The sequence below is a fragment of the Suncus etruscus genome, chromosome 14 (assembly GCF_024139225.1).
Source record: "Suncus etruscus isolate mSunEtr1 chromosome 14, mSunEtr1.pri.cur, whole genome shotgun sequence".
Taxonomy (NCBI): Eukaryota; Metazoa; Chordata; class Mammalia; order Eulipotyphla; family Soricidae; genus Suncus; species Suncus etruscus.
The window spans coordinates 11,487,528-11,502,733 of record NC_064861.1 but is presented as its reverse complement, the minus strand read 5'-3'; the positions used below and the strand labels follow the sequence as shown (position 1 = coordinate 11,502,733).

At 38.9% G+C, this 15,206-nt stretch overlaps 1 non-coding gene across 1 annotated transcript; it reads left to right on the top strand.

Moving 5' to 3' along the window:
• Window positions 1–10,413: 10,413 nt before the first annotated feature.
• Window positions 10,414–10,520, top strand: LOC126029134 (U6 spliceosomal RNA). The gene has a single exon (XR_007502787.1). It is a non-coding gene; the product is annotated as a U6 spliceosomal RNA (small nuclear RNA).
• Window positions 10,521–15,206: the final 4,686 nt, after the last annotated feature.

Sequence of the window (15,206 nt, the reverse complement as noted above, 5' to 3'; positions counted from 1 at the left end):
ATGAAATTAATGCTTCACCTAGAATACTGTACCCAGCAAAACTCACGTTCCGGTTTGATGGAAGAATACATGGTTTCACAGACAAAAATCAGCTCATAAACTTTACAAACTCAAAACCAGTCTTAAGAGAAAAACTGAAAGACCTAATTTAAGACAAGACTAACCAAAAGACGCACCAAATTTTGATATAAAGATGGCATTAAATCCCAGGACAATTATTTCTCTCAACGTCAATGGATTAAATGCACCAGTTAAGAGACACAGAGTGGCTAAATGGATCAAAAAAACTCAATCTAACCTTCTGCTGCTTACAAGAAATGCACCTGAATAGTCAGAACAAATATAGACTCAAAATAAAAGGCTGGAGAAAAATTATCCAAGGAAAAAACACCCATAAAAATGCTAGAGTGGCCATACGAATATCAGATAATGCAAACTTTATACTCAGGAAGGTTGTAAGGGACAAAGATGGACATTTTACATTAATCAAGGGGTATGTAGAGCAGAAAGAAATAACTCTCCTAAAAATATATGCACCGAATGAGGGGCCAGCGAAATATTTACTACAACTTTTGACAAATCTGAAAAATAATATCAATAACAACACAGTAATTGTGGGGGACCTCAACAAGGCTTTATCAACATTGGATAGGTCTACCAGATTGAAACCCAACAAGAATATACTAGACCTGAGGAGAGAAATGGAAGAAAGAGGCCTAGTGGATATATATAGGACACTCCAACCCCAGAAAACTGGATACACATTCTTCTCCAATGTACATGGGACATTCTCCAGGATAGACTACATGCTAGCACATAAAACATACCTCCATAATATCAAGAGGATAGAAATTTTGCAGACTACCTTTGCTGACCACAAGGCTCTGAAATTATTTGTGAATTCCAAAGGGGCTCAGAAGAAACACTTTAACACCTGGAAGTTAAACAACCTCATACTCAATAACCAGTGGGTCCTAGATAAAATCAAGGAGGAAATCAAAAGTTTCCTGGAAACAAATGAGAATAAAGACACAAACTATCAGAACTTAAGGGACACAGCAAAAGCAGTAAAGAGAGAAAAATTTATAGCTTTGCAAGCACACATCAGGAAGGAAGAAGGAGCTTACCTGAGTAGATTAATGACACAGCTAATAGAACTAGAAAGTGCTCAACAAAATGACCCAAAAATAGGGAGACAGAAGGAAATAACAAAGCTGAGAGCAGAAATCAATGAAGTGAAAACCAAAAAACAATCCAAAAGATCAACGAAAGCAGAAGTTGGCTCTTTGAAAAAATAAACAAGATTGATAGATCACTGGCAAACCTAACAAAGAAAGAGAGAGAGAGAAACTTGATAACTCATATTAGGAATGTAAAATGAGAGATCACTACTGATATGGCAGAGATTCAAAGGGTAATGAGAAACTACTTTGAGAAACTCTACCCCACTAAAAATGAGAACCTGGAAGAAATGGATAAATTCTTGGTCTCTTATAATCTTCCACAGTTGAAGGAAGAGGATGTAGCATATCTAAACACCCCAATCACCATTGATGAAATTAAAACGGTAATCAAATGTTTGCCCAAAAACAAAAGCCCTGGCACAGATGGATTCACTAATGAATTCTTTCAAACTTTCCAAGAGAAACTACTACCAATCCTAGCCAGAATCTTTCATGAAATTGAACAAACAGAAACACTTCCAAATAGCTTTTATGAAGCCAACATCACCCTGATACCTAAACAAGACAGAGCTGCTTTTAAAAAAGAAAATTATAGACCAATATCACTGATGAACTCAGATGCAAAATCCTCAACAAAGTCCTGGCAAATAGGATTCAATGACTCATTAAGAAGATCATCCACTATAATCAAGTAGGTTTCATCCCAAGAATGTAAGGATGGTTTAACATCTGCAAATCTATCAACATAATACACAACATCAACAACAAGAAAAATAAAAACCACATGATCATATCAATAGATGCAGAGAAAGCATTTAATAAGTTCCAACACCCATTCTTGATCAAAATTCTCAGCAAGATGGGAATGGAAGGAGCCTTTCTCAATATAGTTAAGGCCATCTACCACAAGCCAGTGGCAAATATTATCCTCAATGGAGAAAAACTAAAAGCCTTCCCTCTAAATTCTGGCCGAAGCCAAGGCTGTCCTCTCTCACCACTCCTATTCAACATAGCATTAGAATAACTTGCTATAGCGATTAGACAATAAAAAGACATCAAGGAAATTCAGATAGGAAAGGAAGAAGTCAAGCTCTCACTGCTTGAAGATGACATGATACTCTACTTAGAAAACCCTAAAGACTCTACCAAAAAGCTTCTAGAATCAATAGACTCATATAGCAAGGTGGCAGGCTACAAATTAACACACAAAAATAAATGGCCTTTCTATACACCAATAGTAATAAGGAAGAAATGGACATTAAGAAATAAACCCCATTCACAATAGTGCCACACAAACTCTAATATCTTGGAATCATCTTGATTAATATGTGAAGGAACTATTCAAAGAAAACTATAAAACTCTGCTCCAAGAAATAAGAGAGGACACGCAGAAATGGAAACACGTACCCTGCTCATGGATAGGCAGGATTAAGATCATCAAAATGGCAATACTCCCGAAGGCATTATACAGATTTAATGCTATCCCTCTAAAGATACCCATTACATTCTTCAAAGAAGTGGATCAGGCACTTTTGAAATTCGTTTGGAAAAATCAACACCCTAGAATAGCTAAAGTAATCATTGGGAAAAAGAATATGGGAGGAATTACTTACCCTAACTTTAAATTTTACTACAAAGCAATAGTTATCAAAACAACATGGTATTGGAATAAGGACAGGCCCTCAGATCAGTGGAATAGGCTTGAATACTCAGAAAATGTTCCCCAGACATACAATCACCTAATTTTTGATAAAGGAGCAGAGAATCCTAAATGGAGCAGGAAAAGCCTTTTCATCAAGTGCTTTTGGCACAACTGGCTAGCAACTTGCAAAAAATTGTACTTCGACCCCCAGCTAACATCATGTACGAAGGTAAAATCCAAATGGATTAAAGTCCTCGATATCAGACCCAAAGCCATAAGGTATATAGAACAACACATAGGCAAAACACTCCAGGATATTGAGACTATAGGCATCTTCAAGGAGAAAACTGCACTCTCCAAGCAAGCGAAAGCAGAGATTAACAGATGGGCATATATTAAGCTGAGAAGCTTCTGCACCTCAAAGAAAATAGTGCCCAGGATACAAGAGCCACCCACTGAGTGGGAGAAACTATTCACCCAATACCCATCACATAAGGGGCTAATCTCCAAAATATACAAGGCACTGACAGAACTTTACAAGAAAAATGTACCCGCCTCCGTTTCTGCCCTTTAATGGGAGAGACTCCGGCCAGCAGCTTTCTCTCAACCAGGAGAGAAGGTAGAAGGCGAATACAAATAATTCGCAAGTGTTAAGCTCTTTTGTGAACACCTAGAAGATTAATTCGTAGAAGTTAATAAAATGCTCAAGCTGAATTCCTGTCAAGAGGTTTATTGAGAGAACAAGCAGAGTTTTTATACCCTGCTTCAGTGGGAGGAGCAAAAACATAGGATTGAAACTTAAACCAATCAGATTTGTACAGGTACAACGATTTTAACCAATGGGAGCAGACACATTTTGATGGCGGGAAGGATAAGGAGAAACCTGGCAGGATGGGGGGAGGGGAAGCAAATCCTTAAATAGTTAATAGATCTTTCTTTTGTGCAAGCAAATAAGGATTACAGTTTAAACCTTACAAAAACCTATCTATAACTATGCTTGAGAGCAGTTACAAAAACAGGTTCCATGGAAGGGTTTAAGGAATCTAGTTAAGCTAGATTCTCTGTGGTGAGCTAAATTTATTTGCAGGGTTCTTTTGGCTCAGGGCTATGCAAACTTTTGGCTTGAATCAGGCAGCGGTGAAAAATCCATTGAATATGTGGGTGTACGGTCGCCCACATCTCCCCCTGTTTAGTATACCATATGGAAAGGACAGATGTGCCTCGGTGGACTGGCCACACTGGGTGAAGAGGTGTGGGGCTTCCAGTCACCGCATCTGCTACCCTTGAGTCAGTTGTTTCCAAAGCTTGGCAAGGCGCGAGCGCACAGATTGAGGTCTATGCGCCAGCTCCTCGATAACTTCAAACTTAAGTGGCGGAAAGTTGGCAGGAGGGGAGATGTCAGGTGTCAGCTGGTCTTCTGAGGTGCGTGGTTGTTGGTATAAAACTTTTGAGTCCTTTCTGGTTGCTTCATCCACTTGATTCTTCACGAAGGTGGTGAGTTTGCGAAAAGCCCAAGGACCAAAAGAAACTAGCAACATGAAGCCAATGAATCTTTTTGTCTATTTACTAAATCATCCTTTATACGTTGAATGCTATTTTTAACTAAACCTGTTTTATTCTTAAAAACACAACATTCTTCTTTAAGGGCTACACAGACTCCCCCTTTCTTCAAAAAAAAAAAAAAGGAAACCAAATTAAACCATGGTGGTTTTGCTGCACTATCTTTGCTAGGGATTTAACAGTGTGCTTTAAGTATTGTAAACTTAGTTTAACAGATTTTAGAGTAGGAATTAATGAATAAATTATTGTGCCAGCACCAATAATACCCAGGCCCATTAATAAGGCAAGGGTAAGAGCAGTAACTGGTTTTTTCTTGCAGAGGGGGAGAGACACAGAGTTATCTTTAAGGGGTAATAAATTAGTTTCAGGTTTAACAGTTAATTTAGGCATTAAAACAACCAAAACACAGTATTTTTAGGACTGAAAAAACAAATGTGAAACAATGTGGGGAGATAAACCAGTAAAACAGGCAAGAAACGTTAAATTGGGGGCAATTATGAACTGAAAGGAGGAATTAATGACAAGAATTTGATTACAATTTTCAATAGGGGGAATCATATTGGGTACCAAAAGGCAAAGTCCAAGTTTCACCACCTGTTTCAAGGTGATGCTGAAGTGAGGCTTGGAGCTGGATTGCAGAGCGAAGGGGTCAGAGACAGGCAGGTGGTCGCCAAAGCAGAAGGGCGGTTGAGATGAATAGCAGATAGGCAGGGTTAGTGATGGTGGAGGCGTTGATCAGCTGCAGGATGAGGTTCGAGGTGGAAACTGGACCAACAGGTTTGATGGTTAATCTAGGCATTAACAAAGCTAATAGTTATGATAAGCAAGAAACATTTTAGTAACAATATGGGGAGAATGTTCAGTGGAGTTGGGGGCTTCAATAAAGATGGAAGTGTTGTGCCTTGATGAGTTTCAGCTTCCCAGTGGAGGTTAGCAGGGTCGTTGGTAGCAGTGGGCATGCTGAAGGTTTATAGAAGGGCTGCCAGGCAGAGTATCATTCAGCATTCCTTTAGGCAGAGTTAGTCAGAAACAGGTCCGGCAGGAATGGTGGGCTGGCAGGAGGGGTGACAGGCTCTTTTGAAGTGGGTGAAGATAGGACTGCAGGAAGCTGTAGGAGGTCTATAAGAAAACAACTTGGCAGGAGGTAAAATGATTATTTTTGAATGCCACAGAAATGCCTTTTGAGTTTTGCCAGACTTTAGCATTTTAAAAAATTTTATAATTAATAATAGCCAATTGTTCAAAAACCTTTAAACTGAACTTAAATGATTTCTTTTAAACTTATTAGTTATCAATTTAAAGCTAGATGCTTCTTTCTGTAGCCAAATTTGGCCTTATTCTATTGGCCTTAACTACACATAGCAGAAAAACTGGGGATTGCAAAGTCCAAAAATTCTCCAGGGAAAAATTATTCCTGATGGCCATTTGAGAAATTTTTGGGGTTTACCATCCCCTACCTTTTTTGCCATGCTGATAGAACAAAGCTAGCTTAGCACAGGATTTTTTAGCAGGATTTCACAGTTTGTTAGATGACCAGACTAAGCCAGGTTAAAAAAAATTAATTGAAATTTCAAAAATGGATAAGGCTTTAAAAATTGTATTTATCACGAAATGCAAAAATAACAGACAGAACAAACAACACGAAACACAACATTGTGGCCACTTTGAAGCATAACACACACACATGAACAGACAAGAGGATTTATTCAAAATTTGCATTGGAAAAATTAACAAGCGCTTTTAAATATTTAGCCGGCATGTTTGTAAAAATTGTTAACGTAGCTGGAGTGGAACTGCTGAAAATAAATTTTAAGGTTTAGCTTTAACACAAAACATTTTTAAAGCAATTTTAATTTGAAGTTTAAAACATGAAGGAAAATGTTAGCAGTTAAAAATTTTGTTAAGTGAAATGGTTAGGGGAGCACTGTAGAAGAAGTTTCCACTGTGAAGTATGATATTATTTGCTGAAAATGAACAGGTTTGTTATAAATTGGTTTCACAGTAAAATAGTAAGACAGCTGTAATAAAGTGTTAAAATTTTTATGATTAAACACAAGAGCATGAACTATGATTATTAAAGGTATAAAAAACTGACTTTAAAAAACAACTGTTTTTACTTTGAAGACTTTAAGTGAATAATTTGTAAAAAACATTAGATACCAAATTAACAAAATGTTCAGACATTATAAAATATAGTTAAAGACATTTGATGCATTTACACACTTAGAGCTTAAGACCAAAATTATTTTTAATACTTGTTAATTTGCTTATAAAATTTAGTTACTTTTATGATACTAATTAACAATATTATTTTAAAAAGGGCTAACCACAACATGAACAGAGACAACTTAAGATTAAACTTGGAAAATGCAAAATTATTTGTACTTACCTTTGAGTTTAAAATTAAGCTTGAAATTAAGAAAAGGGACAAAGTTACTTAAGGTTTGAGTTTATGAACAATAATTTATGAACAAATTTATTTAACTAGTTATTATATTGTTTTTGTTATTGAAATGGCTTTTATGCCACTGTTTGAACTGCCTACCCACTTTAAAGGTTCAGATTATTTGGTTTAAGTATTTTAAATGGCAATGCTATTTTTCTATATTTATATGCATTTAAAAGAGCTTAGGCTTAGCTTAGAGTTTTCGAATATTTACACATTATTGTTAAGGAAAGCTGACCAACTTATTTTGCTTACTTGTATTATTTTAGGTTTTTTTTTTTATGTTTTGCATTTTAGCTACACAGAAACTTACAGTTTTAAAAACAGGTACAAAGTAAGCCACATATACGTTACCTTTGCGTAGGTTAAAGAACTTTTTATGACATTTTGTAACACATTTAAGACTTTTTAATTTTACCAACTGTGGCCTTTATCTTTAGAAAAACGTTTCAACTTAGGCATCCCAACTCAGGAAAAAGGAACATTTGTAACAGAGAGACAACCATAAAAACCTGAGGGGAGGAATACTAAGGGATGGGGGTTTTTCGCCCTGCTCGCTGAATTTTGCTGAAGCGGCCGCATGGCCAGGAGGGGGGGGGGGTAGCAAAAGTTTGTTGCCACGTGTGGAACCGGGTTAAAGCTGGGATTTGGAAAATGGGCGCTGTTCCTTTAAGGTGAAGCCAGCTATGAGCTCAGAGATTAGAATATGTGCTTGCTTGCTGGAAGGAAGGATTTTACAGCGGAGAAAAAGTTAACTTTGCAAGAGACAGAGTTCAGCTTTAAGCGTTGTGTAGACAATATTGCGTGATTCAGCGGGGGAGACAGCGCCACCCCCCAATAGATTTCAAGCAGGAGAGTGTGTAAGGTGCTGGGGTTACAGGGCTTGAAACAGCTGTGAGGCTTTTTTAATTAAAGACTTTGTTTTGTAGCAATTGCCGGCTAAGGAGGGGAGTAAAAACTTTGGTGGAGCAAGGACGGAGCTGAGGCAGGCTATGGCAGGGTACGAGAAACGCCAGGGAGATTTTTAAAGGCAGTTTTTTGTTTTGCAGCGACAGAAAAGCTGGAGGCAAGGTTAGGGAAGTGGCTGACTGTTAGCGGCAGAAGTGAAGATGAAGGATCAGAGGAGGAAGGAAACAGAGATGAGAGGGAGCCCAGAACACTAGATTTTTGGCAAACATTATGATTAAAACATTAAGAAATTACAAATACGTTTTTTGGTAACTTCTATATGTCTGCGTTTTAATTCAGACTGAATATTAAGCAATGAATTTGGCTTCTGTGCTTGAGGGGGCTGCCCATAGTAAAAAAGCACAGGAGTCCCAAAAGCCAATTGTGAGACGATAGGTCGGCACAAAAATAAATGTGTGCACACTAAGAAAGGCTGACTATTACGCTGCGCCACTCCTGATGGGAGTTTACCCACCCCTGATGGAGGTTTACCGACGTCTTACCGCTTTAGCTCCTGGATTCGCCTGCCTCCAGCCGACCGGATGAACACGTGGGATGAAAAACACTCATGTTGCGGCGCCATTTGTACCCGCCTCCGTTTCTGCCCTTTAATGGGAGAGACTCCGGCCAGCAGCTTTCTCTCAACCAGGACAGAAGGTAGAAGGCGAATACAAATAATTCGCAAGTGTTAAGCTCTTTTGTGAACACCTAGAAGATTAATCCGTAGAAGTTAATAAAATGCTCAAGCTGAATTCCTGTCAAGAGGTTTATTGAGAGAACAAGCAGAGTTTTTATACCCTGCTTCAGTGGGAGGAGCAAAAACATAGGATTGAAACTTAAACCAATCAGATTTGTACAGGTACAACGATTTTAACCAATGGGAGCAGACACATTTTAATGGCGGGAAGGATAAGGAGAAACCTGGCAGGATGGGGGGAGGGGAAGCAAATCCTTAAATAGTTAATAGATCTTTCTTTTGTGCAAGCAAATAAGGATTACAGTTTAAACCTTACAAAAACCTATCTATAACTATGCTTGAGAGCAGTTACAAAAACAGGTTCCATGGAAGGGTTTAAGGAATCTAGTTAAGCTAGATTCTCTGTGGTGAGCTAAATTTATTTGCAGGGTTCTTTTGGCTCAGGGCTATGCAAACTTTTGGCTTGAATCAGGCAGCGGTGAAAAATCCATTGAATATGTGGGTGTACGGTCGCCCACAGAAAAAAACATCTAATTCCATCAAAAAATGGGGAGAAGAAATGAACAGACACTTTGACAAAGAAGAAATACAAATGGCCAAAAGACACATGAAAAAATGATCCACATCACTAATCATCAGGGAGATGCTAATCAAAACAACGATGAGATACCGCCTCACACCACAGAGAATGGCACACATCACAAAGGATGAGAATAAACAGTGTTGGCAGGGATGTGGAGAGAAAGGAACTCTTATCAACTGCTGGTGGGAATGCCGTCTAGTTCAACCTTTATGGAAAGCAATATGGAGATTCCTCCAAAAACTGGAAATCGAGCTCCCATAGGATCCAGCTATACCACTCCTAGGTATATACCCTAAGAACACAAAAATACAATACAAAACCCCTTCCTTACACCTATATTCAGTGCAGCACTATTTACCATAGCAAGACTCTGAAAACAACCAAGATGCCCTTCAACAGATGAATGGCTAAAGAAACTGTGGTACATATACACAATGGAATATTATGCAGTTGTCAGGAGAGATAAAGTCATGAAATTTTTCTATACATGGATGTACACGGAATCTATTATTATTGAGTGAAATAAGTCAGAGAGAGAGAGAAAAACGCAGAATGGTCTCACTCATCTATGGGTTTTAAGAAAAATGAAAGACATTCTTGCAATAATAATTTTCAGACACAAAAGAGAAAAGAGCTGGAAGTTCCAGCTCACCTCAAGAAGCTCACCGCAAAAAGTGATGAGTTTATTTAGAGAAATAACTACATTTTGAACTGTCCTAATAGTGAGAATGTATGAGGAAAATGGAGAGCTTGTTTAGAGTACAGGCGGGGGTCTAGTGGGGAGGAGGGAGATTTGGGACATTGGTGATGGGAATATTTCACTGGTGATGGGTGGTGTTCTTTACATGACTGAAACCCGAAGACAATCATGTATGTAATCAAGGTGTTCAAATAAAATAAATAAATAAGTAAATAATGCACCTATAAAAAAGAAAATATATACTTAAAGAACTTGGATTGCAGATTATAAAAAAAAAAAAGAAAATCCAGAAGAAACCGATATATTCCTGGAAAAATATTATCTTTTAAGACTGAATAAGAAGGATATAGAAAGCCTAAAAAGGCCAATCACAGCTGAGAAAATTGAATCAGTAATTAAGAAACTCCCCAAGAACAAAATTCCAGGTCCAATTTGTTTTACAAGTGAAATCTATTAAACATTCTGAGAATAATTACTACCACTGATCATTAGACTCTTCTAAACCATTGAAAAGGCAGGAATACTTTCTTTTTGGGGGGAGGAGGGGGTCACACCCGGCAGCACTTAGGGGTTATTCCTGGCTCTATGCTCAGAAATTGCTCCTGGCAGGCTCTGGGGACCATATGAGATGTCAGGATTTGAAACACCTTCCTGTGCTCGCTTCGGCAGCACATATACTAAAATTGGAACGATACAGAGAATATTAGCATGGCCTCTGCGCAAGGATGACACGCAAATTCGTGAAACACCATCCTTCTGCAGGCAAGGCAAACGCTTTACCTCCATGCTATCTCTCCGGCCTCCAGAAAAACTTTCTAATTCATTTTATGAGGCTAATATCACACTTACTCCCAAAGATGGTAAAGACACTGCCAAGAAAAAAATAACTACAGACCAGTCTCACTAATGAACATAGATGCAACACAAATCTTAGCAAACCGAATTCAGCACTACATCAAGAAAACCCACCACATCAAGTGGGTTTCATACCAGGGATGCAAGGATGGTTCAACATATGTAAACAATCAACATCATACTCCACATCAACAACAAGAAAGACAAAAATCACATGATTATATCAATCGATGCAGAGGTGTTTGACAGAATTCAACACCCATTCATGCTGAAAACACTCAGCAAAACAGGGCTGGAAGGAACCTTCCCCAAGATAGTTACAGATATGTATGAAAAGCCCACAGTTAACATTATCTTTAACGGTGAAAAACTGAAAGCATTTCCACTAAGGTCAGGAATTAGGCAAGGCTGTCCACTCTCTGCACTTTTATTCAATATAGTTTTGGAATTTCTAGCAATAGCAATCATACAAGAGATGGGAATCAAAGGAATCCAAATAGAGAAAGAGGAACTCGAACTTTCTCTTTTTGCAGATTATATGATGATATACATAGAATACCCTAAAGAGTCCACAGTAAAACTCCTAGAAACAATTAACCAATACAGCAAAGTGACTGGCTTCAAAATCAATACACAAAAGACAGTAGCGTTCCTCTATACAAATAATGAAGTAAAGGAGAAAGAGATTAAGAAGACAATCCCATTTAAAATAGTATCCAAAAATATCAAGTACCTAGGTATCAACCTTACAAAAGAAGTGAAGGACCTATACCATGAAAACTTCAAAACACCCCAGAAAGAAATTGAAGAGGACCTAAGGAAATGGAAAAATATTCCCTGCTCATGGGTAGAATCAACATAGTCAAAATGACTATCTTACCTAAACTTATATATAGATGCAATGCAATCTCTATCCAAATTAAGACATCATTTTTTAATTTAAGCACCATGATTACAAACATGATTATAGTTGGGCTATAGTACAAACAGAGTATCCCCCTTCACTGTGTAATATTTCTCCCTCCCAGTGCCCCCTTCCTCCTTCCCATCCCCTGTCTGTACTCAAGACAGGCATTCTACTACAGTTATTTGTTTTTAAGTTCAATAAAAATTTTTTTCTTAAAGGATAAGTGTTAAAAAAAATGCAATAGTAAAGCTGTGACAGTAGCAATCACCGTTGTTTGCATAGTCCCAGAAACATATGGGGAAAATGGTAAAAAAAAATCTTTGGCCTGATTACAAGAAGGCCTCACCCCAGAAGTTTATTGACATAAGACCGACTCTGGGCTCCAGGCATACTAGTCTGTCCAACCCATTCTCTGTTGTCCCAGTGAAACTTTTTCACACTTAAGCTGTTTTTTGTATCAAGTTCCTATATTTAAAGGTTTTGGATTCTATGCATTTCTTTCATCAAGTCAGGCTGATGTGGAGCATCCTCTTGTTTCAGCACACCATTAGATGCGGAGCAATCTGCCCTGTAAGTAGGTTGTTGCTGAGTCATCTGGGTGTTGAGAGAACTCTTTGGAGTAAGTCAATGCCAGAGCAGTTGTAGGTCTTCCATGGTAGAGATTTGTAATGTTATAGGCAATTGTGGTTGTTTCCATAGATGATATCTATTATTCAGGTGTGTATGGGTGATGCCCATTCTTCTGAGGCCTAAGCCAAATCATTATGCCAATGTTCAAGGCATAAAGCCTAGCTGCATTACCAAATTTGTGTTCCCATCTCTATTAGATAAGAACTTTTTTGCATATGTATTATTTTCCCATTTTAATGTGCCTATGCAAAAGAGAAACAATGCTGTAAGATATTGTTGCTGCATCTGGAGGTCGATGAATCAAGTCCAACATTTCCCATAACTTGGTTCAAATAAATTTTATACAGAGATACTCTTCTACCAGTATTGCTTATAAAACAGATCTCAAAGGGGGAAAACAAGCAATCTAATAAAAAAACCAGTTGGCAAAATATCACTATAGAAGAGTATATTCAAAAAAGAGTTATAGATGTTAAGAGAATACATCTGAGATATACAAAGAAGATACATGTGTCCCTTGTATGTTTAAGATATAGTTGAGGGGGAGGTATTTGTTTCCAAGACATCACTTTGGTCTGTGATTTGGCCAACTGGAGTCTGTAAACAACCCACAACATCTCATATCAGGAAATATCTTTGACTGGGGGCATCTTGGAAACTGATTATGGTAGCCAACACAGGTACCCAGTGAAAGGAGTTGTAAGATAGGAGTTCATTGATAATAGATTGATAGGAAGAGAGGTTTGGTTTCTTCTCAGTCAGAGAATCTATTTTTTCATATTGGGAGCTGGCTGTCAGTTCACTTGAGAGAGGATAATAATCTGCTTCATAAAGAGCAAGGAGCGCATGGAGCCATGTCATCCCCATGTTGCCTGCTGAAGCTTCCAACTCACCGAGAGGCATTTGCTTCCTAATTGCTGGAAGCCAAAAGTTCACTATACCCCTTTCTGCCCCCATTAGGGACGAGGAAGCCTGAAGGTCTCCTTTAAACTGCTCCTCGCTGGAAATCATTTGCTGGGACCCTGAGCAGGTGGCCAGGGGTAAGCCTGGGAACTGGGAGGAAGGAGAGAGAAGGCAGTGTGGGGGGGCAGCCGAAGCTGCATCTTCCCCTAAGCTTGGCCAAAAAGCCTACTGCATGGAGCCATGTCGTCCTGGTGTTGCCTGCTGAAACTTCTGACTCCCTGAGAGGTGTTTGCTTCCTAATTGCTGGAAGCCAGAAGTTCACCAGTCCACCCCTCCCTGCCCCCTGTAGGGACGAGGAAGCCTGGGGTCTCCTTTAAACTGCTCCTCGCTGGAACCCACTTTCTGGGACCCTGAGAAGGTGGCCAGATATAACCCTGGGTACTGGGATGAGGGAGAAAGAAGGCTGTGGGGGCAGCTGGGGCTGCATCTTTCCCATAAGCTTGGTCAAAAAGCTTGGGCAAAAAGCCTACCGCGTTGAGCCATGTTGTCCAGTGTTGCCTGTTGAAGCTTCCAACTCCCCCAAAACATTACTGTGAAAGATATGAAATCAACCTTGGTCAAAACAAAAATCACTAGTACAAAAAATGGTTAAATATGGGGTAATTGGAGGTGGGAGTGAGGGAGTAAAGGAATAAAATGAGCTGATGGGCAGCATTCTTAAAATGACAGATTAAACCCAATGGTATACAAATATTTTTCTATACATTAGCACTTCCACATGGTTTCACAATGGACAGGGTTAGTAAGAAAAGTTTCCTGTGACTTCCTGAAGCCAGACCTCTTGTGTTGTTATTCCCCATGCTGGCAAAAACTCCCAGCTCCCAGGAAGGGAAGATAACCTTCCAAAGGTGTAAGCCTGGAAGTTCAAAGCCCACACCCATATCCTCCATCTGGAGTCAGGTGGGAAATAGGGAAAGCCTGAGGTAACCTTTAAGTTCCTCACCGGGACCCTCCTCACTGACTCCCCAGGTCTGTGGCCCATGCAAAGCCCTGGAGTTCTGAAGGAAAGAGATGGACGGGTGCTGTGGTGACCCAAGCCCCACACCCCTCCTAGGCCTGGTTAAAAGGACTTTGGCATGGCAGAGACCTGCCAAACTCCATGCTGACAAAAAGAAGACATAATTTTTAAGGATTTAGAACATTAAATTATAAAATTCATATGGAACCACAAAAGACCCAGGGTAGCCAAATACATAATGAAAAACCAGAAGCTAGTTGGCATCTTTTTACCTAACCTGAAGCTTTTTTTTGTTTGTTTGTTTTTGTTTTTGGATCACACCCACAGTGCTCAGGGGTTATTCCTGGCTCCAGGCTCAGAAATTGCTCCTGGCAGGCATGGGGACCATATGGGACGCCGGGATTTGAACCGATGACCTCCTGCATGAAAGGCAAACGCCTTACCTCCATGCTATCTCTCCGGCCCCCTAACCTGAAGCTTTACTATAAAGCCATAGTAATCAAAACAGCATGGTACTGGAACAAAAACAGAGTCTCAAATCAGTTGGTTAGAACAGAATATATAGAGATAAACCCCCAAATATGCAGCCAACTAATATTTGACAAAAGAGCCAATAACTTGAAATGGAACAAAGACAGTCTCCAACAAATGGTGTTGGAATAACTGGATAACCATCTGCACCTGTAAGAAATTAAAAATTGATCCATACCTCACACAAAAGTCAACTCAAAATGGATTAAAGACCTTGAAATCAGACTTTAATCCAAGAAGTTTATTGAGGAAAAATAGGCAGAAATCTTGAAGACCTATATATCAAAAAAGTCTTTGAGGATAAAATGCCATGGCAAGAACTCTAGCCTAAAATCTAAATAAATAGGACTACATCAAACTAAAAAGTTTTTACATGGTGAAAGAAATCTTAATTTATACTAGAATACAGTTAACGGAATGGGAAAAATTTTTGTACTCAACACCTCAGATAAAGGGCTGATGTCTAGGATGTACAAAGCACTCAGAAAGATGAGCTCCAAAAAATCTAATAAAGCCATAGAAAAATGGGGAGAAGAAAGAAATAGATACTTCTCTGAGGAATAACTAAAGATGGCCAACAGACACATGAAAACATGCTCACA